The 27,910-nt window shown below is 41.1% G+C and overlaps 1 protein-coding gene across 2 annotated transcripts in view; it reads left to right on the top strand.

The window, feature by feature from the left end:
• KDM4C (lysine demethylase 4C) overlaps positions 1-27,910 on the top strand; it is a 404,294-nt gene that overhangs the window by 10,897 nt on the left and 365,487 nt on the right. The window lies entirely within an intron of this gene.

The raw sequence follows: 27,910 nt of genomic DNA, 5'->3' as shown, positions 1-27,910 counted from the left end.
TTGCATTTTCTTGTTTTCAAGTTTCTTAAGTTAGCATCATTCAGTCTCAAATCGTCCTCAGTCTTTCTTTGATTTTCATTATATTGACACCTTTGAAGATTACAAGCCAGTTATTTTAGAGAATCCCTTCATTTTTGTTTGATGTCTCCTCATGATTATATTCTTGAGGCATCTTTGGCAGGAATATCACAGAGGTGATGCTGTAATTTAATTATATCTTATCAGGTGGCACACAACTTCATTTTGTTCTTTTACTAGTAATGTTCGATTTGATTGCTTGATTAAGACAGAATCTTCTATGCTTCTCTGCTCCAAAGTTATTCTTTTGTTTCAAAAAACTATGTACATATCTTGTTCCTTATCAGGCTTTCAATTTAATCATTTATTTTTGTCAATTTGGATTTATGGTTTCCTGTTTTATTCAGGGAGTTATAATTTGTTAATATTATTTATACTGATGCTTAAATTGTCATAGCTTTGGCCCCTGGGAACCCTTCAGGGTAAATTCTCTGTCCTTTTGACATGTCCCATCATTCTCTGAGCACTCCCTTCCTTTCAGGCACAGTGAGAGATTCAGGCTCATCTTGAACGTTCCCTACCTCAAATATTTAGAAGCCAAGATCTAGGTGCTTATTGATATTGGGGTGTTGCTCCCATGCCCTCTCATTGAAAAGAGCTAGGGAATATGCGTATGTTCAGATATCCATATATACACACACACTCAATACACATACACAAAGAATTGTATAACACATGTACTACTACTGAACAATTCTTGTATTCCTGAAATAACCTTTTGGTCATGGTTTATTATTTTAATGTGCTTTCGGATTTTGCTTGCTCATTTTTTTTTATAAGTTTATTTATTTATTTTTATTTTTGGCTGTGTTGGGTCTTCATTGCTGTGTGTGGGCTTTCTCTAGTTGCAGCGAGCGGGGGCTACTCTTTGTTGTGGTGCGCGGGCTTCTCATTGCGGTGGCTTCTCTTGTTGCAGAGCACAGGCTCTAGGCGCGTGGGCTGCAGTAGTTGTGGCACGCGGGCTCAGTAGTTGTGGCTCACAGGCTCTAGAGTGCAGGCTCGGTAGTTGTGGTGCGCGGGCTTAATTGCTCCGTGGCATGTGGGATCTTCCTGGACCAGGGCTCGAACTCCTGTCCCCTGCATTGGCAGGCAGATTCGTAACTACTTTGCCACCAGGGAAGTCCCACTTGCTCATTTTTAAAAGCATTGTCATCAGTACTCTTAAAATTATTTTGCAGTTTTCTTGGGCCAATTGTCAAGTTTTGTTACCCATTTTAGCCTTGCTTCTTAAGGATTTTAAAGCTTATTATTCTTTTTTCTTGTGCTCAGGAGCAGCTTAAGTAACATTGGGTTACGTTTCTTAATTGAGCATAATTCTGTGCAACCATCTGGGCTGGTGCTGTAGATTTATTCTTAATTTAGTGGGCTTTGGTTTGTTTGTTTTTGTGGTAGCAGGAGAGTTGAGCAAAGAGGTCAGTTATATTTAGGGTTTGGGTCTGAACCAAACAAATGCAAGTCTTTTTTTTTTTTTTTTCTTTTCTTTAAAAGGTTCATTTTAATAAGATAGTGGTATTTAAAGAGTTGTCAGTCAGCATAGTTCTCAGTATCACACTGTTGAGGGAGTTTATGCAGAGGGACCGGGCCTCCCTCCATAAGACCAGGAAAATGGAGACATTTGTTTTGCTATTAACAACAAAGAAAAATTATGAGTCAAACAAACCAAATGCAGCCCAGGTAGAGTTCATTTCTGTGAACACTAATGAAGGTTTGGCCTTATATTTTAATATATTAAACCATATTTTATAATCAGTAAAAAGCATTGGGTAACAGATTATGATTTTTCCTTTGTATCATGATTGTATTTGTGTTTATTATAATTTAGTTTAATATTTGTGAACCTGAGGAAAATTAAACTCATCTAGTAGACGTTGAAAATATTTTTAGATGCGTTCGCATGTCAAGTATAGCGGACACTGCATATGGCTTATGCGATTGTGGATTGTTAGGAATATAATTTCCAAGTTTGCATATGAAATTGCACTTAAATATGTTCTCAAAGTGGTTCAAAATTTGGCTGTCGTTTTAATATTTTAAACTAAGAACCTAAGAGTAACTTACACGGCCTCTGGTGAGTTTTCTCATGGGTCTAAATGGTTTCGGTAATCTCAGATGTAAAAGTTACGCGGACTTCACTGTAGGGTTGGCGGCGACGCGTGTTTCGCCCTGGGTGTCTACGCGGCTCCGGGATCCAGCTGGTGTGTGGGCGGCGCAGTGCTGGTTGACCAGCCCGCCTGCAGAGGGCGCCGCAGGCCGGTGGTAGCCAAGAAGCCGCAGCAGGTGCTGTGGGTCCACGGCAGCTCTCGCACTTCCGCTGAAGTGGCTCTTCCTCCCAAAGCGCTCTGAGCGAGTCCAAGCCCAGCAAGCTTTTAGTCAGAACTCACAATCATGTGAAATACAAGTTTTGGAAACTGTTGAAATCGCCTTGTTTGTTGTGTGTGTCCTTGTCACACTGCTGCATAATAATAGAAAGTGCATCAAGTTTCTAAATTCTTCTTGGTCATAGGAGAACAATCCTTTTTTTCAATTCAAGCAGAAATATTAGTTGGCATTCATTGCATAATTTTCGGGGTCTGTCCGGACCCAAATTTTAATGTAATTTTCCTAAAAATTGGAATTAACAGAGAGTTAAGGTTTTTTTCCTTAATTCACATTTATTGAAAATTGATCAGAATTTCCCTTTTTAGCCCTTTTCATGACAGACACAAATCTATCATAATCAGAAGGTTGTTTCCATGTTTTAAAAATGATTTTTATTCTTATAACTTTTAAAACATTTTTTTCCAAGTTTAAATGTTTTATTGATATGCAGATTAGAGATTACTTTTGGCTTCAAGTTAAAAATAGTAGGTTTGAAAGTAGAGTCCAACAGTAAAGAAAACATTGGTCATTTTAAATTAGTATTTTCTAAATTCTTAAAAAGAAGATTTAATGACATAGTGATGCTTTCTCTGTCTTGTGATCACTGTTTATCAGGTACCTTTCCACTGAAAATTTAATTTTTACTTTCTTCCAAAAGAGAATTTAGCAGTATGTCTACATTTATATTTACTGATTTTTTTTCTTTTCTTTGTCTTCTCTGTACCTTTGACAAATTGAATCATAAGGTCTGTCATGACACTTTCCTGCATTGCAATGTAAGAAATCCCTTGCTTTTATGAAACACTGCAAACTATTTCCTAGATAAAGAGATGTCTTATTTTGAATTACTGCTGTTTGTAAAGTTTCTTTCCCCTTGCCATTATGATACATTTATGTGACAAGATTTCTTACCAGATTAGAGGGTATTAGTAGGATGCATAGTTCTCATAGCTAGAAAAGAATTTTATTCTAGTGTGCAAATGATTTTTTTTTTAAATATTTCTCTAGGCTGGGCTGTGTCTTAGTTGCGGCACACAGAATCTTTAGTTGGCAGCATGCGGACTCTTAGTTGTGGCATGCGTGCGGGATCTAGTTCCCTGACCAGGGGTCCAGCCCACGGGACCACCAGGGAAGTTTCTCTAGTGTGCAAATGAATTTCTACACAGATTACCTTTTTTTTTTTTTTTTCTGTACGCGGGCCTCTCACTGTTGTGGCCGCTCCCGTTGCGGAGCACAGGCTCCAGACGTGCAGGGTCAGCGGCCATGGCTCACGGGCCCAGCCGCTCCGCGGCATGTGGGATCTTCCCGGACCGGGGCACGAACCCGTGTCCCCTAGCATCGACAGGCGGACTCTCAACCACTGCACCACCAGGGAAGCCCCAGATTACCTTTTGATGCTAAAATTATTGTTGATGTTATAGTTGATGATTTTAAGTTCTTCCACCAAAGGAGCCACACTTGATTGTTCATTTAATCTATACATTTATAGGTATTTATAGTTGTGTTATTGTTTGTGTAACAGAGTAAGCTAAGGGAAGGAGAACTAAGCAAATTAATTCCTTTTTAAGGGCTTGAATACAAATACATAACCCAGCCCTAGGCTTTTTCAATTAAAATAATGCCACAGTATATAATTAAAAAAACAGTTTCAAGCCCTATGTTGGGGTGTTCATTGGGCTTGCAGGTCTGTCTTGCTTTGGTACCTTTAATATAAAAAAATATGGTGTCACCAAAAATAAAAACTAGGAGTGATTATTTGCTTATTACTGGTAGATTTTTTATATTAAAGAATAGTTTCAGCAAAGAAGTAAAAAAAATTCTTGGTATTAATTTAAAGTATATTTAAAATTTCCAGGTATTTTCAGGAATTCATTACTTATATTGATTCATCGTTTAAAAAAGATTTTATGTAATACTTGAGGCATGTGAAAGACGTGGTGTACAGTACTATGAATTCATCGAGATATAAAACTTTGTTAGAGACTGTCATACAGAGTGAAGTAAGTCAGAAAGAGAAAAACAAATACCGTATGCTAACACATATATATGGAATCTAAAAAAAAAAAAAAAGATCATGAAGAAACCTAGGGGCAAGATGGGAATAAAGATGCAGACCTACTAGAGAATGGACTTGAGGATACGGGGAGGGGGAAGGGTAAGCTGGGACAAAGTGAGAGAGTGGCATGGACATATATACACTACCAAATGTAAAATAGATAGCTAGTGGGAAGCAGCCACATAGCACAGGGAGATCAGCTCGGTGCTTTGTGACCACCTAGAGGGGTGGGATAGGGAGGGTGGGAGGGAGGGAGACGCAAGAGGGAAGAGATATGGGGACATATGTATATGTATAACTGATTCAGTTTGTTATAAAGCAGAAACTAACACACCATTGTAAAGCAATTATACGCCAGTAAAGATGTTAAAAAAAATACTTTGTGATTCTCTTCTATCTCAACTACCTTTGCTTAGCAGCCTTGTCCTGATTTTCTTTTATTGCTTTTTTTTTTTTTTTTGAGCCATGTGGCTTATGGGATTTTAGTTCCCTGGCCAGGGATCGAACCCAGGCCCTTGACAGTGAGAACGCAGAGTCCTAACCACTGGACGGCCAGAGAATTCCCAACCTTGTCCTTTTTTATGTTCAGTATTCCTTTGCTTAAAAAAAAAAAAGATGTATCTTATATGCATTTATCCTTAAAAAACAAATTAAACTTTATTTTCTAGGTTTGTAAATGGACACGTACTTTGACTAGTCCAAGACTTAACTTTCTGAGGTTGATCGTATTGTTGAGAGTAGCTTTGGTTTGTTAATTTTCACTGCTGTATAATATTCCATTGGGTGAATATACTCTGATTTATTTATTGATTCTTCTGTAGATAGACATTGGAGTTGCTTTCTGAATGTCAGTAGAGCAGGGTTGTATGTATGTATGTATGTATTCACCTGGCTGGCTGGCTGGCTGTGCTGGGTTTTCACTGCGGCACGTGAGATCTTCGTTTTGGCATGCGGGATCTTTTAGTTGTGGCATGCAACTCTTAGTTGTGGCATGTGGGATCTAGTTCCCTGACCAGGGGTCAGACCTGGGCCCCCTGAATTGGGTGTGTGGAGTCTTAGCCACTGGGCCACCAGGGAAGTCCCTAGAGCAAGGTTTTTAACTTCTGCACTATTGACATTTAGGGCTGGATAATTATTTTGTTGTAGGTGCTTTTCCTATGCATTGTAGGGCTGTTAAGCAGCATCCCTGGCCTCTCCCTCACTAGGTGTCACTAGCACTCCTCCAGTTGTGACAAACAAAGAGGACTGCAGTGGTTCCACACAATGCCAGTTTTCCAAACAGGATAAAAATCCCTCCCCTCACCTTCTGGTAGAACCATTGTTGCCTTTGACCCATGTACAGTTTTAAATTATCTTAAAAGTTTCATACATATGGGGATTTAAAATTTATCTTTTAACTTATAATTTTATAATTCCTCTGTTTTAGTAAATATATATCCCACATAAATACAAGCTCTTATTATTGGGTTCCTCAATAATTTTTAAAAGTAGAAAGGAGACCTGAGATCAAAAAGTTTGAGAACGTCGCTCTGCACTTCCCATTCCCCACTTACAGAATAAGGTTAATAATACTACTTACCTCGTAGGGCTGGGCTCTTGGGAGGATTAAATGAGTTAATTTTCCTATATTAGCACTGTTATTATGTGCTCCCTATCCCCCATAGAAGGAAAGCTCACCCTTTTTTGATCCCATTTACTTAAGACCCACTTCAAACTCACCTCTTCTTTATGCCTTCCCCCACAGTGGCCATCTGTGGTCTTGCCTTTTCCCCAGGAACTCCTGTAGCATTTATGTTTGTACCTTGAGTTTGACTCTGAAGTACATACTGCATGTATTTGTCAATTTTGCTAGGATTCCTCATTCTTCTGGATTTTTGCTATCTGACAAAGGGGAAGGAATTTCTGGTCAGTTGGACAATCTTTTTTTTTTTTGCGGTACGCGGGCCTCTCACTGTGTAGCCTCTCCCGTTGTGGAGCACAGGCTCCGGACGCGCAGGCTCAGCGGCCATGGCTCATGGGCCCAGCCGCTCCGCGGCATGTGGGATCTTCCCGGACCGGGGCACGAACCCGTGCCCCCTGCATCGGCAGGCGGACTCTCAACCACTGTGCCACCAGGGAAGCCCAGTTGGCCAATCTTTATTAATGTTGTTTTCCATGTGATTTTGGTTGAGTTAGGCAGTTATCCTGGGAGGAATTCTTTTTACTTTTGGCTTCTGCATCTAGAGCCAGATGGAAGTACATTTCAAGCACCTGAGCCTCCCTTTCCACCTACTTGCCCATTTAGTTATCCACAACAAAATTTGAAAATATCTTTTCAAAGCTGTGTGACCTTGAATGAGTTTGTTAACCTCTTGATGTTAAGTTCTTGAATGTTAGCTGCCTCTGCTGTTAGTAATGCAGAGTCTTCTGCTTCTGCTTGGTCACATATTTGCGGATTGATGGGAGGAATCTTAGGATGACTTTGTGGTCTGCCTCCATTAACTTTTCTATAGTGGGCATGCCTCTTTCAATAGTCAGTGCTTGTGTTCAGCATTTTTGAGATTGCTCTCATATCTTTACCTAGCTAAGATAAAGTTTTTTCTTTCCACCTTATTGCCTCCAGTTCCTTGAAGTTAAATAATTTTAGCAGGCAAATTCTTTGATTAATCTTATTTAGCTATAGAAAGAGAGGGTTGTCATTTGAATGAATGAATGATTTAGGAGGGATAGTTAGAAAGGTCTGAAAATCTGTGTGCTTTAGAGGAAAATAATGGGATTACTTATCTTAAATGTCAAGCTGAAGAATTGGAAATTAAAGTGGTTTGCCAATGTCATTTCAGATTCCACTTGAATGGCTTCCAATTGGAAGCCATTTTTACTAAGAGAATGGTTTGTTGAGAATGTTACCTTTGGAAGTTTCATCTATCTAGGTAGAGGTTGGGGGTCTATAGAGTTAAAAACTCGGAAACTAGGAAGGTAAATAAGAACTTCAACTTGAGTAAGTTACTCCATTTTTATTAATGTAAATAAGCAATTTCTTTCATCCCTCCACCCTCTCTTCTTTTCGCTCTCTCACATGTAATGCTGGGCTCATGAAGGATCTTAGAGATCATTTAGTTTATTGGTTCCCAGATTTGAAAAAATAAGCTGGACTGACATAGGCTTGTCAACTTTTAATTTTCTAAAGTAAAAATTATAAAAGAAAACTTACTATAACTTACTGTTCAAAAAAGCACCAACAAAGCAGAAAGAGCATTCTTCAAGAAGTGTAACTTTATGAAAAATCAGAACACTTTCATTCCTGTTTTTTAGTGAACTGACGGAACCACTGCCCACTAGTGTTTAGGAACACTGAGCTTGTTTAATTTCCTAAGTTTAAAGGTTACCAAGACTAAACATTAACAAAGATGACGTGCTTATACCTCTGGGTATAGATGGAACCACGGCTCAGACCACTTCTGTGGCCATGATCTAGTCCAGTGGTTCTTAAGTATTTTTGGGGTCATATGTGATAATTTTTGAGAGTGATGGGAGCTATAGATCCTCATCTTGGAAAAAAAAATTGGACAAGAACAGTGTTAGGACTGAAAAGAATACCAAACTATAGGTGAGACCATGAAAAACTTATGCTAATACATTCGAATGGACAGTTTTCCAGAAAAATATAAATGCTGAAATGTGTTCAAGTTGTAGAAATATACCATCTGAGAGTTTTTATTCTGTAGTTATATGTCTTACCACAAAGAATACCAGGTTCAGATGGTATTGCAAGCTAGTTCTACAAAGTATTCAAATGATACCTAATTTCAGCCCTCACAAACTCAAAATTTCCCTCTTTTCAGGAACACTTCCCAACTCATTTTTTCAGGCTAGCAAGTCTTTTTTTTTTTTTTCTTTTGGCTGCGTTGGGTCTTGTTTGCTGCACGCAGGCTTTCTCTAGTTGCGGTGAGCAGGGGCTGCTCTTCATTGTGGTGCGCAGGCTTCTCATTGTGGTGGCTTCCAGGCACGGAGCACAGGCTCTAGGTGCGCGGGCTTCAGTAGTTGCAGCATGTGGGCTCAGTACTTGTGGCGCATGGACTTAGTTGCTCCAAGGCCTGTGGGATCTTCCCGGACCAGGGATCGAACCCCTGCATTGGCAGGCAGATTCTTAACCACTGTGCCACCAGGGAAGTCCCAGGTTAGCAAGTCTTAATACCAGCACCAGATGAGGACAATATGAATAAGGAAAATTACTAGCCTCACTTATGAAGATAGGATAGGAAACCTTAAATGAAATATTAACACAAATAATTCCACAGTGTGCAACTCTGACAATACATTATCATCAGATTGGGTGCATTCCAGAAATATAGGTTGGTTCAACATTTAAATTATATTTAATCTCAGTAGTAAAGGAGAAAACCCATCCTAATAGATATAGAAAAAGCATTTGATAACATTCTTTTAAAAGCAAACCAACCCCGCCCCCCCCAATAAAACAAAAAACCTAGAGAAAGGGATAGAACAGAACTTTTCTAACCTTTTAAAGGGAACCTATACATAGTAAACATTATTCTGAAGAGTAAAGATTAAAAGCATTCCCTTTATAATAAGACATTCTACTGTCACTCCTCTTCAGCACTAGGATGCCCTAGCCAGGTCAGTAAGATTAGAAAGAGAAATAAAATGAATGAGTATTGTTAAGGAAACAACAAAAAAATTACTATTCTCAGATGATTTTCACATGATCAATATAGAATCATTAAATAATCTATAGACAAATTTTTGGAAACGAGATTATTAGCAAGGTAGCTGGATATGAGATCATTTAAAAGTTAATGACATTTTTATGGGGCTTCCCTCGTGGCACAGTGGTTAAGAATCCGCCTGCCAATGCAGGGGACATGGGTTCGATCGCTGGTCCGGGAAGATCCCACATGCCATAGAGCAGCTAAGCCCGAGCGACAACTACTGAGCCTGCACTCTTGAGCCCAGGAGCCACAACTACTGAAGCCCGCATGCCTAGAGCCCATGTTCCACAACAAGAGAAGCCACCGCAATGAGAAACCCGCACGCAGCAACGAAGACCCAACGCAGACAAAAAAAAAAAAAAAAGTTAATGACATTTTAATATACCAGCAACAAAAGAAAAAAATACACTGAAATAAGAAATGTTGTATTTAAAACAATTAAATATTCTGTTTAAATGTTTGTGTTTAAATGTAAAAGTGACTGTATTCTTCAAAAATGACAATGTCATTGAAGACAAAAATAGATTCTGGAAATATACCAGTTTTAAGAATACTAAAGAGAAATGACAGCTACATGCAATATCTAATCCTAGACTGAATTCCCTACTGGAGCGAAAAAAAATGCTATAAGGGATATTATTGGGTCACTTGACAAAATTGGAACACAGAAATTAGATATCAGTATTGTCTCTATGTTAAACTTATTGGAGTTGAAAACTCTTGTGTCTGTGTGTAAGAGAAGACCTCTATTCTTAGGAAACACACACTAAAGTTTTAGGGTTAAGGGCCACGATATATGCAACTTACTCAAATGGCTCAGAAAAATTACATGTATGTGTGAGTATGTGGAGAGAAAGAGAACACAAATTGATAAAGCAAATAGGGTAAAATACTAATTTGATGAATCTGGGTTAAGTATAAGAGGGCTTTTTTTGTTTTTTATTTTTCTATTCCTGAAGTTTTTCTGTAAATTTCAAATTATTTCTAAAGCAAAAGTTAAAGAAATACTATTTACAATAGCATAAGAGTAAACCCACAGAGCTTTGTGTTTTTCTTTAACTCAAGTTAAGTTCCCTTAGATTTGATTTTCCCCTAAATCAGGGATGGAGGGCTTGGCACTATGGCACAGACAAGGGAAATAGCTCTGTTTAGCCATAAGGAAATATTTTGACAAATGTTGACATTGCATTATTTTTATGCCTGTATTATAAAGGCATAGAATAGTTTTTCCAAAAGTTCTTGAGTAGTTTTTATTTTAAAGATGTAAATCAGAAAGATACATCTATTATTTTATTTCTACTTAAAACATAAATATACATTCATTTGCTTATGTTTTGTTGCAGGATAAAGCCTTTTCTTTGAGTAAAGGTTAGAGTCTTGCATTTCCTCTTTTGCATAAGCAATACGCTCCCAATATAGCATGTACCACTCAGTTTCTGTTTTTTTAAAGTGAGAATTTAGACACTTGAAATAATATGAGCCAGAATCCTTCTAGATTTTACAAATCCCTTTACCCCCTAACCTTTTACTACTGCAGCTCCTACACTTCATTTGGCATCCCCCCCCTTTTTTTTTAAGTCATCTTATCTATACTGGATTTTTCCAAAATATTTAACTTAAATTTTGTAGAAACAATAACATTTTTGTATTCACACTTCATCTACTTAAATAATATTTAATCACATCACATAATGGCACAGTTTGCATAAACTGGATTGGAAATAAGCACTGTTGATTGCTAAGCATGCATTTCAGCTGATACTTAGACACAATAGGTATAGCCTACTAGCCTCGCCTATGTTGTGGGCAGCAGTGACGTTTTTCACAGACATTGCATTAGTATTTGGTGAATTGATTAAGCAAAAAAGGCTATTGATAGTTTCTACTATGCTAGACCAGTAAGAGAAAGTAGCTGTAGTGGCTGGCTAGTTTGTTAAATGGGTCAGTTAGTAATTTTACTCAATTACTACAAAATGAATTTTGAGTAATTTGGCTTAATTTCATTAAGATACACAAGGAACTGATTATTTGTATACCAGGTTTGTTTTCTACCCACCGCTATTAGTTTATATTTGATAATTCTATCAGTCATGATTCGATTACAGACAGTGGACACGTCCCTGGTTAACTTAACCAGAAAGAGATTTGGTATTGGAGTTGTTGAAGGTTGGAGAACAGGTTCTTGGCTGGGACCCCAGGGACGTATCTCCTGGAATATCTCCCAAAACACCATTGCTGATGGGCCTGCCTTGGGAATTGCCATTTCTGCCACAAATAGAAAACTGAAGAATCAGGGTACGGGATCATAGCACCTTGGCTGAGATCTGGGGAGCAGGAAGTTGCTGCTGCATTTGTTTGTTCCATGGACTAACTATCTAAGTTGTGATCCAGGGGTCAGGAATCATGCCAGAACTGTTAAAGATCCAGACTACCTATGCTAGATCTATTCCAACACAAAGGATGCCTTGTGGGTTTCCACCTCTTTCCCCACTCTGCCCAGTTCTGAATTCAACTGTCTTCCTATTGGAAGAATTTAAATCATATCTGGAGTGCCTTTTGCAATGTAGATTTCAAGTCTCCAGACCCTGCAGTCTCTTTTTTTTTTAAAATAAATTTATTTATTTTATTTATTTTTGGCTGTGTTGGGGCTTTGTTACTGCTCACGGGCTTTCTCTAATTGCAGCGAGCAGGGGCTACTCTTTGTTGTGGTGTGCGGGCTTCTCATTGTGGTGGCTTCTCTTGTTGCGGAGCACAGGCTCTAGGCACGCGGGCTTCAGTAGTTGCAGCACACAGGCTCAGTAGTTGTGGCGCACGGGCTTAGTTGCTCCACGGCATGTGGGATCTTCCCAGACCAGGGCTCGAACCCGTGTCCCCTGCATTGGCAGGCGGATTCTCAACCACTGTGCCACCAGGGAAGACCCAGACCCTGCAGTCTCTTGAAGATGTTGACTCTTCAGGCATTTACCTTATGACTTACATTATGCCTGGGTGACTCAGGCTTGGTTTCTTCCCTTTCAGTTTTCCCCTCTCAAATCAATCTCTCTCTCTCTTTCTCCCCACCCACCTCCCCCTCTCTCTGCTCATCTCCTTTCTGTTAATGCCCAAGGAAGACAGTGGCTGCCACAGCCCCTCATGGCTTCCTCTGTTCCCCACTTGTGAGTTCCTGGGGGAGTGATTGAGCTAGCTCAGGTCAGTTGTAGTCTGCAGGATTGGCTGCCTGGCTCACTGCTGTAGGTGGGAGAAATTCTTGAGGGGAAGGGAGGAGAATGGCTTCCATGGGCTGGGGGGGGGTAGGTAGGGGCTTTTTCTGAATGATCTAATTAAAAGGGCTTAGGTACAGTCAGTTCTCATTATTTGTGGTAGTTATGTTCTCTAAAGTCACTGTGAATACTGAATTAGTGAATTCTGAACCATTGCTCCTAGGGGAAATACAGGTTAGATTCCTATGTGTCTTTGATCACAATGCTTGTCAACGCTTGTCAAGGTGATATATTGATCTTGTGTTATGTGTGCTTCTGTTTAAAGACACCTTATTTAATATGTAATTATTCACTAACAGTGAACTAGGGCTTCCCTGGTGGCACAGTGGTTAAGAATCCACCTGCCAATATAGGGGACATGGGTTCGAGCCCTGGTCCAGGAAGATTCCACATGCAACTAAGCAACTAAGCCCGTGTGTCATAACTACTGAGCCTGCACTCTAGAGCCCGGGAGCCACAACTACTGAGCCCACGTGCCACAACTACTGAAGCCCACATGCCTAGAGCCTGTGCTCTGCAACAAGAGAAGCCACCACAATGAGAAACCGTGCACCAAAATGAAGACCCAACACAGCCAAAAATAAATACATAAAATAAATAAATTTATAAAAAAACAAAAAAAAGAAACAGTGAGCTCATGCCAGCAATGTAACTGATAATTGAATGAAGCTATGTAACATGTATTTTCATCAGAAAGCACATCATAGCTTTCTTGCATTTAGGAACTTGTGCTTGGGGGCTCATTTAAGCAGCTAAATCGCCAAAAAGAAGCACAAAAAATATGAAAAACACTGACAATAAATAGACTGCAAAAAGGATACTTGTTTACAGTTTGAGGGCTGAAACAAGAAGGCAAATCATTGTCTTGTTTGACCTCAGCTGGATGAACATGCATGTAGGGTGATTCACATATTTCACCACTCCATGCGTGTTTGTGAATAACCGTACAAGTGCCACAATCATTGATTTTGGGGTTATAAATTTTAGCAAATATGTGAATTTGCAAATGCAGAATCCAGGAAGAATGACGATTGACTGCGGATATGGAGTGAGAGTGAGGAGAGCATTAAAAAAATGACATTGGTAGTTGGTGAGGAGTGTTGTCGGGAAAGGCTTCATAAAGCAGTTTATACTTGAGATAAACTTTGAAAGATAGGTGTTTGCCAGATTGCCAACTGAGGAAAGGCCAAGGAAATAGCATAGTAGTTATGAATATGGTAATAGAATTTTAGATAAGGCTCAGGTCACATCCTCAGCTCTTACTATGGGATCTTGGGTAAGCATTTTAATTTCCATCATTGGTGAATTAGAGATATTCATGGTCACTGATCTCAGTGGAGTTACTTTAGGGTTTAAATAGGAAAGTGCACAGTAATGCACTTTGTAGATATCTAGCTCGCAGGAAGTACTCATTAATGTCATACACATAATGCATGTCTGTATACAGTACAGCAAAGGAGGGAAATAGCCTGGCATCATGGGAACTTTGGTTAGAATGAAGCAAAGGTTTCAAGTAGGCTGAAAGGCTCTTTGAGACTGGGGGAGAAGACAAGAGCTGGATCATGGTTTTCATGCTGAAATGGTTCTGAGCTATTAAAGGATTTAAAATAGGGATGGCATGATCAATTTTGTGCTTTGAAAGTTTGTTCTGTATTTTTTATAGTGTATAGAAGAGAATTGAGGGGAAAATCAAAAGGTATGTAAATCAGCAAAGACTCTTGGAGTAGTTTAGGAAAGAAAGGACCAAAGCTTGACTTAGGATAATAACATTGGGAATGGAGATTAGAGAATGGATATGAAAGATGTTCAGGAAGTTGAATAGAAAACAGTTGGCATCCACACAGAAGTGGAGAGTGAGGGAGGGCTCAGGATGGCTCCTTGGATTCTGATGCGGTCCTTGCAGTGGAGGGCAGGGCTTGTGTAAGAGATGTTCTTCCTTCTCCCTTCCCTTTACATTCTTTAAGGTTGGATCCCACTGTTCTTGTACTACTAAAGGCTCTCATGGTGCTCTGTGCTTTCCTTTATTGCAGCACCTGGCCTGTGGCATCATAACCACCTGTGTATTCCCTCTTACACATAAGCTCTTTGAGGATTAGTGCCGGTCAGCGTTGGTCACAAAAAGACAAGCAAGACTATGGATGGATTGAATGAACCAGGATGGAGACTCTGGGATAGAGAAGTAGATTTTGGAGGAAAGATTCCTTTTTATCCCTGTTAAGTTTTAGATTCAGCTTTGTCTCTGTTGAGTGTGAGAATCATCTCTGAATGGCTGTGCCCAGTAGGCACTTAGATTTACTGGACTTGGATTCAGGGGAGAGAGGTTCTTGCTGTGTATTTCTTTTTTTTTTAATCTCATTAATAGCTTTTTAATATGATTTTTAAAAATTTATTTTATTTATTTATTTATTTTTGGCTGCGTTGGGGCTTCGTTGGTGCACGCGGGCTTTCTCTAGTTGTGGCGAGCGGGGGCTACTCTTTGTTGCGGTGCGCAGGGCAGTGACTTCTCTTGTTGCAGAGCACGGGCTCTAGGCACGCAGGCTTCAGTAGTTGTGGCTCGAGGGCTCTAGAGTGCAGTCTCAGTAGTTGTGGTGCACGGGCTTAGTTGCTCTGCAGCATGTGGGATCTTCCCAGACCAGGGCTTGAACCCGTGTTCCCTGCATTGGCAGGCGGATTCTTAACCACTGCGCCACCAGGGAAGCCCTGCTGTGTATTTCTGAGGCACTGATAAGGACAGTTGAGGCCAATGTGGATGAGCCCTGCCATAATGTCTGTGTCTGGTGTAGAGGGAAGACAACCACAGAAAGAACCTTGCAGTCTATCAATAGTGAGGGGTTTGGCTGAAGAGGAGCATGGAAAGGAGTTCCAGCAAGTGGAGTGACGATAAGAGAGTGAGAAGAGGATGGGTGTATGTCCCACCATCCCCAGAAGCTATGGCAGGAGAGGACTTGTCCAGTTATAAAGACTGAAGAGAGGTTGGTAAGAGGATTAAGAACAACATATTGGATATAGCAATTGGAAAGTCACTGGCAACCCTTGCCAGAATGATTTCAATGCACTGGTTTATGGAGATGTTGGATTGCAGTGGGATTGAAGATTGCATAGATGAAGCAGGTAAAATGAGTGTAGGCTATTCTCTGTTGGGTTTTGTCTATGAGGGTTGGGTAAAGAAGGCTGAAGGCTGTAGCTGAGGTCTATGTAGGAGGGGCCATGGTGTACAGGGAGCCTTTAAAAATTATATGGGAGAGATTTGAGCATGTCTGTAGGCAGTGGGGAAGAAGCTAATAGAAGAGATTTAATTTGAATAGGTTTTTTTGTTGTTTGTTTTTTAAAAGCCAACATCTGTGTCTACTATAGCCTGGCAGTGTACTAAAGTGTTATATTTAGCAACTTATTGAGTCCCCATCACAGTGCTGTAGAGGAGGTAGTGTTATCTCATTTGACTGATGGGGAATCAGGTGTAGTTTAAGTAATTTTCTTGATGCCCTGCAGCTATTAAGTGTAGGAGGCAGGTGGGAGGGATTAGAATCTGACTGGTTTGACTTTAAGGTCTGGTCTTGCCTCTTTACTTGGTTGCCTCTTAAGTGAAGACAGTCACAATTTGAAAGAAATATACCAAATGATTTAGTTCAGCGCCCATTGTGATGGTGATTTTGTGTAAGATGCCATTTTCTTTGGTTGATATTACCACTGTGATGTCAGTTTAGTTGAATTGCTAGAAAGTGGAGTAACTGTCATTTGTTACCGTAACCTTTTGTTTTGTCTAGTGCTTCCACCTGAGGAGTTGGGCATGGCCTAATTTATCAACATGGTTACTGGTCTTTGTATTGTTTTGTTTTGTTTTTTTAATGTTTATTTATTTTGGCTGTGCCCATCTTAGTTGCAGCACAGGGGATCCTCACCACAGCATGCGGACTTCTTAGTTGCAGCATGCATGCGGGATCTAGTTCCCCCACCAGGGATCGAACCCTGGCCCCTTGCATTGGAAGTGCCGAGTCTTACCCACTGGACCACCAGGGAAGTCGCTGGTCATTGTATTGATGGTGATGAATGGAAACTTCATCCCAAGGGAAAAGGATAATAGGATTTCTAACAATTAGGTGGTTATTATGTTGCACAAGCTATAACTGAATGGAAGTTTGCCTCCCCGCGCCATCCATTTTCTAATAATTGCCTACTTAGTGGAATCTGATTGGTGATAAAGGAACTCTGATACTCAGCCATTGAACATTGTAAGTTGAAAGTAATATGGCAGACAGAAGAAAGAAGTCTGAGTATTGAATCCAAAAAGTTCAGTGTTCTAATTTATGCCTTTTATTATTTATTTATTTAGGCTGTGCCGGGTCTTAGTTGCGGCATGCGTGTGGGATCTAGCTCCCCAACCAGGGATTGAACCCAGGCTCCCTGCATTGGGAGAGTGGTGGCCCACTGGACCACCAGGGAAGTCCCTAATCTATGCCTTTTATTTTATTTTATTTTTTAAAATTATTTTTTAGAAATTTATTTATTTTATTTTTGCCTGCGTTGGGTCTTTGTTGCTGTGTGCGGGCTTTTCTCTCATTGCGGCGAGCGGGGGCTACTCTTTGTTGCAGTGTGCAAGCTTCTCATTGCAGTGTCTTTTCTTGTTGTGGAGCGTGGGCTTTAGGCGTGCAGGCTTCAGTAGTTGCGGCACACAGGCTCAGTGGTTGTGGTGCACAGGCTTAGTTGCTCCGCGGCATGTGGGATCTTCCTGGACCAGGGCTAGAACCCGAGTCCCTTGCATTGGCAGGCGGATTCTCAACCACTGTGCCACCAGGAAAGCCCTTTATGCCTTTTAAATGAGGAATTTTCTAAGGCATTTTCTGATTTATAACAGAGTATTGATATGTATATACATATAAACATATAAAAGACGCTTTTTGTTCCAGTTCTGCTATTTCTCTTTTAATCTTATTTTTCCCTCCTTTGCTCCATCATTCTACTGCTTTTCTATGTAAATATCTGGTGATGCATATAGTTTTAATTCATGTCTATCGTGTCTTTTTAATGCTGTAGCAGTTCCTTGTTCCCACCCCTCCCCCCACCCCCCTCCCCCATTGGCTTTCAGAATATAGACTATCCCACATTCAGTGTTTAACCTATTGCTTTCTTGTGGTGGTGTTTAGTCTGTTTCACTAGCCCCTGTATTTCCTGACCACTGGTAGTTAGATTTTATGGCTCGAGTTTAGATTCAGATTTACTTTTTTGGGTCAGTATGATTAATAGGTGATGTTATATATTTTCCATTGCTTCATGTCTACTTAGTCCACCGATTGTGAGGGTGATTCCTCCATTATAAAACTTCCTATTAACTTGTCAACTCTTGATTTTAACATCTATTGATGATGTTTCTGTAGATTATTTTATTAGGGATTGTAAAAAAAAAGGTAAATGGTGATCATAGAATTGTGTTATTTTTTCTACTTTTATTAGTTGGAAGTTTTCTATAAAGAACTTTCTGCCATTAATTCTTTGCTTACCCTGTGTACTGGCAGAAAAAATTTCCCTTCTTCCCTTCTAGATTCTTTAGTCTAATAATTAAATTGACATAGGCAGATTAACAGGAGAAAAACAATTTTGAAAAATACTAGATTTAATTTCATATGTACAGGAGCCCCAAATATATGAGACCCAAGAGCAGGTTGGGCAGTTGAGGCTCATATGCCATCTTGAGCTAAGGAATGGGGTAGGGGCCTGGGGCTTCAAAGGTGAGGAGGGTAATTCACTGGACAATAAGAAGAACAGATGTTTGATAGTAGATGTTTGCTCTGTTGTACAGGTAGGACTTTCAGATTAAAAGTTATCTCTGGTAATAGCTCTCTTTCTGACCGAGGGTCCCAGTCTAAATTCTTCAGGTAGTTAAGGGATAGGTAAAATTTTTCTTGACTCTGCTGGGTCTTGATTGCCTTCAGCTCAAAAGAATTCACATGCCAAAGTGACATATTGTGAGGTCACAGATTCTCCTCCTCACCTAAAATATCATTTGTTCAGGAAGGACAGAGGCTTGATTCCTTCCTTTTATTTTATTTTACTTTTTTATTATTTTACTTTTGGCTGCTTTGGGTCTTTGTTGCTGTGCGCAGGCTTCCTCTAGCTGCAGTGAGCGGGGGCTACTCTTCGTTGTGGTGCGCGGGCTTCTCATTGCAGTGGCTTCTCTTGCTGCGGAACATGGGCTCTAGGATGTGGGCTTCAGTAATTGTGGCATGCGGGCTTAGTAGTTGTGGCTCACGTGCTCTAGAGCACAGGCTCAGTAGTTGTGGCACACAGGCTTAGTTGCTCCGCGGCATGTGGAACCTTCCCAGAACAGGGCTCAAACCTGTGTCCCCTGCATTGGCAGGCAGATTCTTAACCACTGCACCACCAGGGAAGTCCCCCTTCCTTTTTTTTTTAAATTTAAATTTATTTATTTATTTTTGGCTGCGTTGGGTCTTTGTTGCTGCGCATGGGCTTTCTCTAGTTGTGGCGAACGGGGGCTACTCTTCGTTGCAGTGCGCAGGCTTCTCATTGCGGTGGCTTCTCTTGTTGCGGAGCACGAGCTCTAGGTGCGCGGGCTTCAGTAGTTTTGGCGCATGGGCTCAGTTGCTTTGCGGCATGTGGGATCTTCCTGGACCAGGGCTTGAACCTGTGTCCCCTGCATTGGCAGGCGGATTCTTAACCACTGCGCCACCAGGGAAGTCCCCCCGTTCCTTTTATTTTAAATCTTTGGAGTATTACGTTGATGTATTCTAATGGTGATTGATCAGTTTTTTTTTTTTTAAGGAATATTATAGACTTACAGGTTTAAAAATATTTTACAGTGTATTTATTTCACTATAGACTCATGGTTTCTTGCTTTATTTAGTTGATTATAGTCTATTATTATCAATTATTTTTATGCTCAGTTCCCCCAGATTTAGCCCGTGGAAGCCCCTTCAAGTTGGCTTTTCTGTCCTTTTGACCTGTCCCCATTGTTATTTTGAGTATTTCCTTACTTTCTAGCACAAGATATTCCAGGCCCACCTTGTAGTTTTTCTTCCTCTGCCATGGAATCAGACTTTTATCCAAGAAGCCCTGGTTCCTTTTAGTGGAGAATGGTAGTATTTAGCAACAGAGATTTGAGAACTCATTGCTACTGGGGTGTTACTGCTCTCCAAGCCTCTCAGTGGGCAGAGCTAAGGAATTATCTGTACATGTACATGTACATATACGTATATGCACATAACACACACACACTGTGAGTTTATACCAGTACCTCCAAATTCCCTCCTAGTGCTGTAAGTTAACTCTAGTTTCCTCCCTCTTGTTATTCGTGAACTCCGTTCCCCGAGAGTGAGAATCTTGGCTCCCATTACCAGTTAGTATGTATCCACGTTCTCATTGCTGTTGCTGTGTTTGTACGGTGTCCTTTTCATCCCATTCAGGCTCTATCGTGATGCATGGGGCCACCATGGCTATCTTCTGCCTCCCAAAGTGTTCCTACGTCCTTTTGACCTGACTCCTGTTAGTTGTTATTTTTTAAACTTTTTATTTTGAAATAAGTTCAGAATAACAGAAAACTTGCCAAAAGACAAAGTTATTGCCATACACTTCATCTAGATTTTCCAAATATTAAAGTTGTTCCATGCTCATCATTTTCTCACTCTCACCTTCTCTCTGTTACTCTGTGTATGTGTGTGTAATACACATATTCTTTTCTGAACCGTATGAAAATAACTTGTAATACCCCTTTGCCTGTAAATACATCATCATATATTTCCTAAAAACAAGAATATTCTCTAACCACAGTGCAGTTATCAAGATCAAGAAATTAACCTTGACACAGTTCTATTATCTCATCTACCAATCTTACTCAAATTTCACCGTTTGTCCTACAAATATTCTTTGTAGTAAAAGAGATGAAGGGTGTGGAGAAAAGGGAACCCTCTTGCACTGTTGGTGGGAATGTAAATTGATACAGCCACTATGGAGAACAGTATGGAGGTTCCTTAAAAAACTAAAAATAGAATTACCATATGATCCAGCAGTCCCCCTACTGGGCATATACCCAGAGAAAACCATAATTCAAAAAGACACATGCACCCCGATGTTCATTGCAGCACTATTTACAATAGCCAGGTCATGGAAGCAGTCTAAATGCCTATCGACAGACAAATGGATAAAGAAGATGTGGAACATATATACAATGGAATATAACTCAGCCATAAAAAGGAATGAAATACGTGGAGCGGCTAGGCCTGTGAGCCACGGCCACTGGGCCTGCGCGTCCGGAGCCTGTGCTCCACAATGGGAGAGGCCACAACAGTGAGAGGCCCGCGTACCACAAAAAAAAAAAAAAAGGAACGAAATTGGGTCACTTGTAGAGACGTGGATGGATCTAGAGCCTGTCATTCAGAGTGAAGTAACTCAGAAAGAGAATAACAAATATTGTATATTAACGTATGTATGTGGAACTTAGAAAAATGGTACAGATGAACCAGTTTGCAGGGCAGAGGTTGAGACACAGATGTAGAGAACAAACGTAAGGACACCAAGGGCGGAATGCCGTGGAGGGGGTGGGGATGGTGGTGTGATGAATTGGGCGATTGGGATTGACATGCATACACTGACGTGTATAAAATTGATGACTAATAAGAACCTGCTATATAAGAAAATAAATAAAATAAAATTCAAAAATTAAAAAACAATACCATTAAGTCACTTAAAAAAAAAAAAAGAGAAGAGAAAAAATTTTTTGGTCCATGATCTGAGGATCACATACTACATTAATCTTTTAATCTGGAACTGTTTTTCATTCTTTGTCTTTGATGGCCCTGAGATTTTTGAAGAGTACAAACCACTTATTTTTAAGAATGTCACTTAATTAGCTTTTTCCTTGTGATTAGATTTAGGTTACCTACATTTTTGGCAGGAATAGCCATATACGTGGTGGTGTGTCCTCAGTACGTCATACTGAGAGCTTTTCTTTGCTGTCTTGCTTTCTAACTGAGGGCCCCAGGCCTGTGGGGTCCTCAGATGACAGGAAAGAGCAGCCTTTAAAGCCAGATGTTCTTGTTGTGGTTCAGTACCTGGTTAGGGATGCTAATGGCCCATGTAGAGGCTTGCCACCTCCCTTTCCCACCCAAGTCTAGAACCAACTGAGAAAGATGAAGGAGTCAAATGGAAGGCCAGAGTATCATGAGCTTTACTGTTGATAAAACTGGGGTTGGAGAATGTTGCTCTCTCTACTTCTTTCCCTCCGGTCTGGCCTTTGATGCTGGTCTTAGTTGGTAGGGCTGCTGTAATAAATTACCACAAACTCATACGGCTCAAAGTGAGAGAGATTTATTCAGTCATGGTTCTGGAGGCTAGAAGGCCAAAATCAAGGTGTCAGAAGGGCCATGGGTTCTCTAAAGGATCTGGGAAGAATCTGTTCTGTGATTTCTTGTGGCTGGTTGTGCCTGCTGACATCCCTTGGTTTGCAGCTGCATGGCTTCAATCTGTGTTCTTCTCTCTGGGTCTGTCTCCCCTCCCACCTTTTTAAGGAAAATTTTATTGGATTATAGTTGATTTATAATGTTGTGTTAGTTTCAGGTGTACAGCAAAGTGATTCGGTTATACATATACATATATTCATTCTTTTTCACATTCTTTTCTCACATAGGTTATTACAGAGTACTGAATAGAGTTCCCTGTTCTATGCAGTAGGTCTTTGTTGGTTATCTATCTTATATATAGTAGTGTGTGTATGTTAATCCCAAGCTCCTGATTTATCCCTCCCCCCTGTGTTTCCCCTTTGGTAACCATAAGTTTGTTTTTGAGTCTCCTCCCCTTTTATAAGGAGACACCAAAGTCATGTTGGACTAGGGTCCACCCTAATCGAGTTTGACCTCTCTTAACTTGATTATGTGTACACAGACCCAGTTTCCAAATAAGGTCACATTCACAGGTATTGGGGGTTAGTTTTTGACATGTCTTTTGGGGGACACAATTCAACCCATAACAATGCCTCACCGAGGTTGCCTGCAAAGCAGACGCTTACTTAGCTCCCTGTGAAACCAAGCTGGGTGAGCTGCAGTGGTGGAACTGAAAGGCCAGACTTCCAGCTGCCTCAGGTAGGGCCTAGGCCCTCCTTCCGGTGAACCTGGCTTACAGGGACCTGGAGTAGAGCAGGGTAGTAGCACCTGCTCTGCCCAGGCCTTGGCTGCTCAGTTTCTTTTTAAAATCTCACTGTAGGAAAGGAGAAGTAAGTGAGGACTGGAGAGGATGGCCTCCAGAGTTTGGGTAAGTCCTCATGAGGAACCAGGGGGAGGTGGGAACAGAGTTCTCTTCGAGCACTAGCCCAGCTGGTGTTTGTCCCGTGGCTCCTTTTCTTTCTAGCCAAGTGCATTATCTGCTTAACTGGTGAGTGCTGTATCTCCCGGGGGGCTGTGCTTTATAGTAGATCCCCAAGTGTCCTCTTCAGTGTAGACCAGTTCTGTGGCAGGCATTGTCTAAGAAACTAATACTCCCATGGTGAGAGCCATCAGTTTTTACTCTTCTCACAGAAATTGTTTAAACAACAGGACACAGGTCAGAAATACAGGTGTATATAAGGAAAGCAATATAGGCTATAGATTGACATTTAGCAGGAAAGCCTCAGCCTTAGTTTCTTTTTTATTACCAAATAGAGATATATTATTAGAATAAGGAGAATAGTTGTTTTCCCTTCATGATAAGGTAAAATTTTTCAGGAAATAGGTTTGGGTGAGTTGTTTAAGTATGAATTAGTGTTAGATTTTTTGTTTTTGTTTCCACTTAATGAAAAAGATCTGTAGTTCATTAAAAAAGTTCTTAGAGTACTTACTATAAATATGATTATTTGGTTTGAGTGGTCTCGAAAACATTGAAGGCCAGCTCTGTAGAGGCAAAATAACAAAGTTATCATCACAGATATTGTTGTCACTCACTTTGGGGACTCAGTCTGTAAAGAGGTGTAGCGTTAAAAAAAAAAAGTCTATTGCATCACCTTCAGTAGAAAATCATAGAGATGTTTCTTGCAAAATATGTCTTTCTCCAACTAGGAAACATTATTGCAAGAGCACTTTAAACCTTCTTTTCTGCTTGGCTCAGAGAAATAAAGGTAAAAGAGAGAAGCGGGGCTGGGAATTTGATCCTAGCAACATGATTAAGTTTAATAATGATAAAGGTGGATTAGGAAAAACTCAAGGAACTGAACATTTATAAACTAACTTTTAAGGGTAAAGAAGGTATGTAGGCAACCCCAAAATGAAATGAAAATGGTTATAAATGTCCAAAAATGATCAGTATCACTAGTAATCAAAGAAATGAAACTTTGCACCAGACTTTTTTGCCTGTCATATTGGCAAGGATTTGGGTGGTGGGATTAACATTAAATCTTAAGATACTTTGACGTTTTAAATTTTATCATGATCATGTATTAACTTTATAGATTGAAAAGGTCTAAGTATAAGCTATCTAGGTCTTTGGTAAATGTACCTGATTTGGAGGTAGAACTGGTTTTGTGTACTGAAGGAAGTAGTGACGTTAGGAAGAGGCAAAGTTTACTTCTCAGACGAGTTAGCAAGCTAGATCAAGGGTGAGGGTTTAATTCTGATTGTTATGTATTTGCTGCATATCTTAACAGTCTCATTGCTTGTTTTTCTTTTTTTTAAAAAAATTATTTATTATTTATTTTTTGGCTGCGTTGGGTCTTTGATGCTGTCCGTGGGCTTTCTCTAGTTGTGGCGAGCGGGGGCTACTCTTCACTGTGGTGTGCGGGCTTCTCATTGTGGTGGCTTCTCTTGTTGCGGAGCACGGGCTCTAGGCACGCGGGCTTGAGTAGTTGTGGCTCGCAGGCTCTAGAGCTCAGGCTCAGTAGTTGTGGCACATGAAATTAGTTGCTCCGCAGCATGTGGGATCTTCCCTGACCTGGGCTCGAACCCGTGTCCCCTGCATTGGCAGGCGGATTCTTCACCACTGTGCCACCAGGGAAGCCCCTGCTTCAGTTTCTTATCAGAGCTATTGTTCTGTTTTTTAGACCAGAATCTTGACTCCTCTGTTTCTCACTTCTATCACAAAATGAGTCAGCTCACTTCTCTGCTTAACATCCTCCAGAACAGTTACCTTAGAAAGCAGTGTCATCCCGATGGTGGGAAACACATGTTAGAACATGATGTACAAGAGGGGGAAGAAGCTCAAGATTGCTTCTATCTCATTTTGAGTAAAAGCCAAACCCCTTTTCTCCCCTCACCCCACGCCCCATGTCCTCTCTTACCTTGCTTACCACACTCACTTCTTGCTGTTCTTTGAAGAGCCCAAGAGGCTCCTTACTGTTGCTCAGCCTCAGATGCTCTTCCAGATATCTCACGGTTTATTTCCTCCTTCAGGCCTCTGAAAGGCTTGCCTTGCCCACCCCGTGTGAAGCAGCTACCCCTCCTCTTGCACTCTGTGCCCCTACCCTGGCTTACTTCTTCATAGCACTTATTATTTATTGTCTGTTTCACTCCACTACTGTTAGGGTTTTGTTTCATTCCTTTCTGAATGTCCACCCACCAGTCAGGCACTCAGTACTTAGTTGTTGAATGACCAGCTGAATTTCCGAATTTTCTTTAGTGGCTTCTCAAGCTCTTTGCCTAGAGGAAGAGGCAGGACACCCTTGTTCTTCAACCATGGGAAAGTAAGGCTGCCTTCCGTGTACCAGACGTTTCTAAGAGGGGCTCTGGGGACTTCTTCCCCTTTCTCACTGCTCAGATTTTTACATTCTATTACTCTGGTAATATTACTGGTCAAATGAATCTGTTTTCTAAGTAACTTTTCCATGTTTGGGACCAATGCTTTCCTTTTTCCTGCATTTGGTATCATTTAACGTAAATACTTCAATGACATTTTGGCATTTATTCCTTCATTCAGTTAGCAAATAGTTATTGTAGCAGATATTATGAGCCAGGCTGGGTACCAGATGGGATGCCAGGGCTTAAAGAGATGGAGATCCTGCCTTTCCCTTGAGTAGCTTGGACTTCAGCGTTTGGTTGTAGGTGCCATTGGGACAGGCAGCTGATGTAAGAGAAATGCAGAGAGGGAGGTCGAGAAACACAGGGTGGCTCTCCTAGGCCTGCCTCAGAGGGTTGGGAATCTCCACAGTGGACAGGAGTTTGAAAGGTGAGGAAACAGGTAAAGGCTGCTCCAACAGGAGAGAATAATTTGGGCAAAGGCGTAGAGAGCTGTACTTGTTTAGAGAAGCAAAAAAAATCAATGAGTATTATCGGAGCATACACTGTAATGCAGGCTATGGTGGTGGACGAGGCCATGATAGTTCTTGCAAGGGCCTGATCTGGACGCTTCTAGAGGGTTATGTGTATCCTGTGTAGAGGTGAGACTTTTATCCTGCAGCCCATGGATTTAGGCATGTGCACCTGAAGGGAAGTCGCTGGTAAGGTGCAACTTTTGTTTTTTAATAAATTTATTTATTATTTATTTTTTGGCTGTGTTGGGTCTTCATTTCTGTGTGAGGGCTTTCTCTAGTTGCGGCAAGCGGGGGCCACTCTTCATCGCGGTGCGCGGGCCTCTCACTGTCACAGCCTCTCTTGTTGTGGAGCACGGGCTCCAGACGCGCAGGCTGAGTAGTTGTGGCGCATGGGCTTAGTTGCTCTGCGGCATGTGGGATCTTCCCAGATCAGGACTCGAACCTGTGTCCCCTGCATTGGCAGGCGGACTCTCAACCACTGCGCCACCAGGTAAGCCCTAGGTGCAATGTTTGTAATTTGCATGCCCCCTTTCTGAGACAGGGAGAATACAGAATATTTTCTGTTGTGTATTAATATATCTCCACACAGAGTATTTTCAAATTTATAAATTCCTGAAGGGTGGCAGGGTTTAATTTTGATGTACCTCATTTTCCTCGCATGCACTTTGTTTTTTTGTTTTTGGCTGCGCTGCATGGCTTGTGAGATCTTAGTTCCCCAACCAGGGATCAAACCTGGGGCCCCAGAGTGAAAGCACCTAATCCTAACCACTCGACCACCAGGGAATTCCCTCCCCACATGCACTTTGTGAGATAGACGCTCATTTAAACCTTCAGTAAATGATGATCACATCATCTGTAGTCCTGATCTGTTTTAACTTCTTATTATCCCCTTGCATGTTTTCCCCTTTATCTACCCCATCCCTTCCCAACTTCTCTTTTTGTCAAGCAGATTAAATTTATTATAAAAAGGTGAGAAAAGGAAAGCTTTGTTCTGAGAGGATTTGCTGTCTGAGCTGTCGGATGCCAGGCTGTGTTGCTGCATCTGGAAGTGGGGTGGGGCCGGACTCCTTCCTGAGGCATGCATGCCTGCCCATGCTCCTTATCACCTTGGCATTCCCTGTGCCTGGCACACAGTAGGTGTTCAGTAGATGTTTGTGGAAGGAATCATGCTGTTCATAGACAGCAGGATTAAGTTTGTGTTTTTTCAACACTACTACTGCCTACTTTTCTACTTTGATCTGTATAATCTTTTCTTTCTAAGCTCCAGACAAACTAACCTCCCCTCTCCATCCCTGCAAACTTCCAAATATTTTCACCACGTAAAGTGTTCTTTCTCTCATCTGGCAAACTTCTGCATCTTCTCATAAGGCTTAACTCTGCCTCTTTCTAGGGAAGTCATTTCTGAGTAACTCAGGTGGAGTCAGGAACTCCTTCCTGTGTATAGTTTTGTGTTGAAGTTTGTTCGGCCTCTAAACAGTGAGCTTGGAAGACAACCTTACCCCTTTCTGTGTCTCCAGTACTTTAGCCTGTTGTCCGGTGGTTTTGCGGACAGGATAGTTTGTAAGTTGTTATAGGAAAGCATGTCATTGACGAGTAGAAGTGCACCTGAGTAAGCCGTGTGCTGGGGATGTGGAATATTGTCCATTAACCTCTCAGCCGGCACCAGGCCTTTACATAGGTGCATGGATGAGAGTCTGTTTCAGAGCTGTTGCATAGGAACAACACCTTCTGTAAACTTCCAAAGTTAGAAAATTTATTCTTTTTTAAAATAATTAATTAATTTTTGGCTGCACTGGGTCTTCGTTGCTGCTGTGCGCTGGCGTTCTCTAGTTGGGGCGAGTGGGGGCTGCTCTTTGTTGCAGTGAATGGGCTTCTCATTGCGGTAGCTTCTCTTGTTGCAGAGCACGGGCTCTAGGCGTGCAGGCTTCAGTAGTTGTGGCACGCGGGCTCAGTAGTTGTGGCTCACGGACTGAGTTGCTCCGCAGCATGTGGGATCTTCCCGGACCAGGGATCGAAGCCCTGTTCCCTGCATTGGCAGGCGGATTCTTAACCACTGCGCCACCAAGGAAGTCCCTAGAAAATTCATTCTTTCTAGGAAGGACTCTGAGGAGGAGAGCAATATAATTAGGTCAGTGATTTAATGCCAGGAGTAGAAGCTTGGGAGGAGGAGTAACTAGAGGCAGTTTTTCTTTTCAGGAGTCTGGGGAGAGATGAGGGGGTCTCCCTAACAGGG

Source organism: Orcinus orca, chromosome 6 (assembly GCF_937001465.1).
Source record: "Orcinus orca chromosome 6, mOrcOrc1.1, whole genome shotgun sequence".
Classification (NCBI taxonomy): Eukaryota; Metazoa; Chordata; class Mammalia; order Artiodactyla; family Delphinidae; genus Orcinus; species Orcinus orca.
Note: the sequence above shows the minus strand (reverse complement) of the source record. Positions and strands in the feature narration are given on the sequence as shown.